General features: G+C 40.8%; 1 protein-coding gene across 3 annotated transcripts in view; it reads right to left on the bottom strand.

Annotated features, from left to right (window-relative positions):
• The window catches only part of LOC102679698 (ubiquitin carboxyl-terminal hydrolase 48-like), a 77,611-nt gene that overhangs the window by 45,803 nt on the left and 25,776 nt on the right, over positions 1 to 6,032 (bottom strand). The window lies entirely within an intron of this gene.

The following is a 6,032-nucleotide window of genomic DNA, read 5'->3' as shown; positions in this document are numbered from 1 at the left end:
TTTGGTAACGAGAGATTTATATAAAAAAAAAAAAAAAAACGACCACGATTTTATTAATGCGTCGATAAAAAAAACCAATAAGCGTTGTAATAAAAATCAACGAACTATAAACAGAGAATTCTTTCTCCCTCCCCCTGCTCTTCCTCCACTAATCCACCGCAACCTCCCTCTCTCCTCCCCTTCTCCTAAAACTACGATTCGAAACGGCAACAAATTCATTTTCCCCAAGAGTTATCCAGCGAACAAGTCGTAAAGTCGTGTTCATCGGCCGTTTGAATGCATATATTAAGACGTGTCCGGCGCACTTGTCGCGTTTGGAGGGGAAGTTTAACAAATGTCCCTCCTGTTTGACCCCTCCCCTCTCTTCCCCCTCCCTTCAGCTTACCCTCCAGGGGTAAGTAAGTAAGGTTCGGCCACCGCCGCCGAATCTCGAGTCGAGAGGCGGTGAACCCCTGGTGAGCCTCCCCGCGCGGGGCATTTATGGAGGGACGGGAGGTGGTGGTGGTGGTGGTGGTGCAGTATAGACGTCCGCGGCGCGAGGAGAGAGAAACTAATCAGCAAATTCGTGTTCTAAATCTAAATCGCCGGCCGAATATTAATTCGAGCCAGGCCTGTCTCCTCTCTTCGTTCAACGGTCGATCGAGCGTTGCCCGTCGAGAGAGAGAGAGAGAGAGAGAGAGGGGTCCCCCATGTTCCGTGGCGAAACCGGGGAAACAACCTACGCCGTCCGACGACCGTTTCTCTCTAGGTTTTGCGCGATACAGTGGCGCAGCAGCCACCACGATGGGAGAGAGACACACACACGGCTGATTTGTGGCACCGGCTGGCGCCTAAGCGATATTTACGACTGTCGTTCAAGGAATCGAAACACCGCGCGCCCGTTCTCCGCTTTTAATTGCATTGAAAAGTCCCCCGGTTCCCGGAAATCGATTTCGAACTAGCGGCGAGTGGAAAAAAAGAAAGAGCCATGGCGGCGGTGGAGGAGAGACCCTTTGGAAACGGAAATCGGGAATCGTTTTCTTTTTTTTTTTTTTTTTTGCGCACGGTGTATCTATAATAATGATAATTAATCGAGTCGAGATCTATCCCGAATGCTGTTCCTTTGAGAGAAACCGGGCTTCGGTTTTTCGCGGTGCGCACGAGAAAGGATTAGATTTGGGATAGTAAAAGTAGCTTCTGTCGAGAACGTGGTGGAATTTTGTTAGATGATTTAGGAGGGTTCGATTGAACTTGTCAAGTTCATTTGTTCGTGATGCACAATGATTAATGTTATATATATAAAGGTACTGTTATTCTTTCACTCTTGAGATTGAATATTTTCAATTAAATAATAGCATTTCATTTTTGTATCATGGTTTTTTATACACTTACATAAAATATAATATACATTCGAACTCCATTCAGTTATTATATAGTCTATAAAAATCCATAAAGAGGTGCAATTGATGCAAAAGGATTGGTCTAACCTAATAAAAGATTATATTCATACACTATGCAAAAGGACACAAAATATAGTACACACTCTACTTGAACTCCATTCAGTTATATAGTCTATAAAAATCTATACTTATAAGAATGATCAAAAATGCAGTTAATGCAAAAGGATTGGCTTAACTGAAAAAAGATTATATTCATATACTTATACAGAACATACTTATAAGAACACGAAATATAATACACACTCTGTTCGAACTCCATTCAGTTATACAGTGAGTAAAAATTCGATTTTACGTGAACATCCGCATAAGGAGATTTGAGCCTAACACTGTAAAAGATTATCTTACGACTCGTCAAAAGGATTGCCACCCCGAGGAAGCTCGGTCCAACGAAGGCCAGAACAAACAGAGAATTTAGCTGGTTTTAAGGGCACGCGTCCACACGAGGAAAAGTGAGGGCAAAAAATGGGTAAGGCGGGGAGGGGGGAGGGTAGTTCTCGGTGACTGATACGGCCCTGACTAACGAGCCTCCGCCGGACGATCGTTCCTTCCACTCTTAAAGCCCCCGAAGGGTGGTCCAGGCCTCTCTTTCGGATCCACGCGTCTTTCCTTTCTCCCCTTTCTTTCTTTCCTCGTCGCGAGGGCACATTAGCCACCGTCCAACCTCGTATCAATCACTCGACAACCCCGAGGATCGTTCGGAGGAGGCATCGGTTGACAGAAGCGGAGGTGACGCGATTGAATACCACCCTACGGGCATCTGCACGATCACCGCCGCTCCAGGAAAACCTAACGGGGAAGGAAACCGTTCCTTCGATATCGGAATCGTTGTTAATGGCCGACAACGATCGATCGTTGACGAGCTAGGTAACCCTAGATTCGTCCTATGTAATTTTTTCAAGTTTTAATATTCGATAAATATTCGAGAAATTTGCGATCAACAGAGAAAGAATTTCAAAGTATCGCAAATTTTACAACGAGAACTCGATCACGAAATAGCTGACATATGACATATTTCCAAAACTCGCGATCAGAAGAGAAAAGCATTGCAAACTTTGGAGACTCTTTGAAAATAATCGATTGATCACGAAACAACATAACTTGAAACTCTCTGAACGAAATTTCCAACTCGAAGATACTCTCGAAGAATCGAATAAGACCGAGGAAGATCAATCGTGGATGTAGATCGAGGGGAGGAGAGAGGAGGACACGGTCGAGTGTAGAGAGGATCACGGTTTTAACCCTTAAACGACATCTCCATCTGGGCGATCCGCGATCCGCCCGTTGGATATCCCGAGGACGAGACGCCAGGTCCATGGACGACTTTGCAATTCAAATCGGCCGATTCCCCAACGAGGCAGAGGCTTGACAAATGTCGGTGGGAAAAAATCGGCGGCGATTCGCGGCCGGGAGACGGACAAGACAATGGGATGTTTAGAGCGGGCCGTTCCGACGCGAGAGACACGGCGAGGTAGCGAACAGCGCAAGGGAACGACGTGAACATCGATCCGCAAGATCCCCCTGGTGCTACCTTCGGGACTCAATTTGCCTGCCAGTTAGGAGACAGGGATCGGTCGTTGGACAAAGTGGGCTTGCGCGTGCCCCGATCACGTAAACCTGATCTGGCTTAACGGGTTCCGGGATAGCTTTTGTCGCGCCATTCGTCTCGAATATTCCGATCGAATCTCTTGAAATGTGATTACGAAAAGGTAAAGAAATTGGCGATTAAGAATAGATATCTCCAAACCATGTGATGATTTGAAATTTGAAATGAGTTGAAAATTGATTTGAAATAGATATTACAAAATAGTCCGATCGATCTATGAAAATATAATTACGAAAAGGTAAAGGAATTGTAGGCGATTAAGAATATCTCCAAACCATGTGATGATTTGAAATTTGAAATGAGTTAAAGAAAAGTGGTTTGAAGTAGATATTACAAAATAATCCAATCGATCTATGAAAATATAATTATGAAAAGGTAAAGGAATTGAAGGCGATTAAGAATATCTCCAAACCATGTGATGATTTGAAATTTGCAATGAGTTAAAGAAAATTGGTTTGAAGTAGATATTACAAAATAATCCAATCGATCTATGAAAATATAATTACGAAAAGGTAAAGGAATTGTAGGCGATTATGAATAGATATCTTCAAACCATGTAATGATTTGAAATTTGAAATAATTTGAAATTTCGTTTGAAGTAGATATTACAAAATAACCCGATCGATCTATGAAAATATAATTACGAAAAGATAAAGAAATTGGCGATTAAGAATAGATATCTCCAAACCATGTGATGATTTGAAATTTGAAATAAGGAAATTTCGTTTGAAGTACATATTACAAAATAACCTGATCGATCTATGAAAATATAATTACGAAAAAGTAAATTGTAGGCGATTAAGAATATCTCCAAACCATGTGATGATTTGAAATTTGAAATGAGTTAAGGAAAATTGGTTTGAAGTAGATATTACAAAATAGTCCAATCGATCTATGAAAATTATGAAAAGGTAAAGGAATTGTAGGCGATTATGAATAGATATCTCCAAACCATGTGACGTGATGATTTGAAATTTGAAATGATTTGAAGTAGATATTATAAAATATTCCGATCAATCTGTGAATTTCGAAAAAATAAAGGAATTGTAGGCGATTAAGAATAGATATTTCCAAATCATGATGATTTGAATAACAAAATAATCCAATCGATGTATAAAAATATAATTATGAAAAAGTAAAGGAATTACGCGATTAAAAATAGATATCTCTAAACCATGTGACGTGATGATTTGAATTTTGAAATGAGTTAAGGAAAATTGGTTTGAAGTAGATATTAAATAATCCGATCGATCTATGAAAATATAATTATGAAAAAAATAAAAAATTACGCGATTAAGAATACATCCAAACAATTCTACGATGATTTAAAATTTCGAATCGAGTCGAATTTCGAGGAAATTTTGAATGGAGAAAAATTGATTCGTCGTTTGAAATAGACATTAGAAAATATAATTATGGAAGAAAAATAAAAAAGTTTTGTGATACTAAGAATGGAATATCTTCCATTCGGAAAAGGAAAATGGAGGCATAAAATGATACGTTCGAAGAAATTGGAATTACTAATTTGCACAAGAAAAAGAAGAAAAAAGAAGAGAGTGAAAATTCGTAGGATCATAAAATTTGTTGGTTGCAATGAAAGGAATGCTCCTCGGCGGAGGATGAAGGGCGAGAAACTTTTAGAAGCCCATTTGGACCGGCACCACCTACTCATCTCCCTAAACCGGCACCGGTTTTTCTGTCGGTTAATTTTCAGGATACTTCTTAATTATAATGAGACACTTTGGGGTCTGGCGAAGAGAAGCGAATCGAGGATGGCAGTGAAACAAACGTGGCAGGGGTATTTATGTAAATCGGTGGCTAATGTCTTCTGGCATTATTCCTCGAGCTCGAGGTCCTCGAGAGGGGGAGGACGATGAACCGATGTACACCTTCACACGCACGTGCGTATTTTGTTCGTTCAAACATAGATGTAACAACTGCGTTCCGAATATTCAAAAAATTTCGAAAATTTCGAATCTTTTTATCTCCGGATATATAGATACGTTTTCATGAATTATCCTCCCCCTCCTTTTTTTTTACCACGTTCAATTTAAGAAGGACGAAAAGGACAACGATCTCTCAATTCCATCTCGTCCGATCTCGATCCAACCGGATCAATCACGCGTAAATTCCTGTCCCTATTTGCAATCCATTTACATTATAACAGAAAAAGAAACTAAACAATTTCAGTGTAGCAAACTGTCCAACAATTTCCTCGTTTCGATTAAGTCACAAATAAATTCCGCAACCGGATCGAGAGAGAGAGAGAGAGAGAGATCCAATTGCGTGGAAACGCGAAATTCGTGGCAAGAGAAATGTATCCAGCCTTCCACCGACCGATTAAGCCACAAATAAATCCTAGACGTATTGAGAGATCCAGTTAAAATCGGAAAAAGGAAAGATCGCCTCGTGTACACGCGCTTAGGCCGCGTACCGATAATTAGACCGAGCTACGTGCATCGATAGAGAGAACGGGAATGATAGGGACAAAAAAAAAAGGAAAGAAAAGAAAAGAAAAGAAAAGAAAAGAAAAGAAAAGTGGAGAAGGGAAAGAGAAAGAAAATGAAAGAGAAAAGAGGAGAGGAGAGGAGGGGGAGACGCGTGGGGGAGCAGCATTGGTAACGATCCGCCTAGGGACGATCGTTTACATAATGACCCCACTGGAATCGTACGAAAATTAATTGCCGATAAGATCGAACGGTCCCAGGATGGAATAAAAGAGAAAGCCGTTAATTGCACGATCAGTCTTCGGATCTACGACCTCCACCGACCAGGAAATTGATAGACCTCTATTGCAACACGAGCAACGATTCTTTTCGATTCGCGTCGACGATTGTTTTCTTTTCTTTGTGATCTCGCGTCTTCGCGATCCGACGCGAGAAGAGAAGAAAAAGGACTCTCGAGGATCGAGAGTAATTTTCAATATTCGTAGTAAATTGAGAGTGAGAGTCGCTTCGAACAATGATAGTATTCGTTAAAGAGAGAATAAT

The sequence above is a fragment of the Apis dorsata genome, unplaced genomic scaffold, assembly GCF_000469605.1.
Source record: "Apis dorsata unplaced genomic scaffold, Apis dorsata 1.3 scaffold_269, whole genome shotgun sequence".
Classification (NCBI taxonomy): Eukaryota; Metazoa; Arthropoda; class Insecta; order Hymenoptera; family Apidae; genus Apis; species Apis dorsata.
This window is presented reverse-complemented; position numbering and strand designations above follow the sequence as displayed.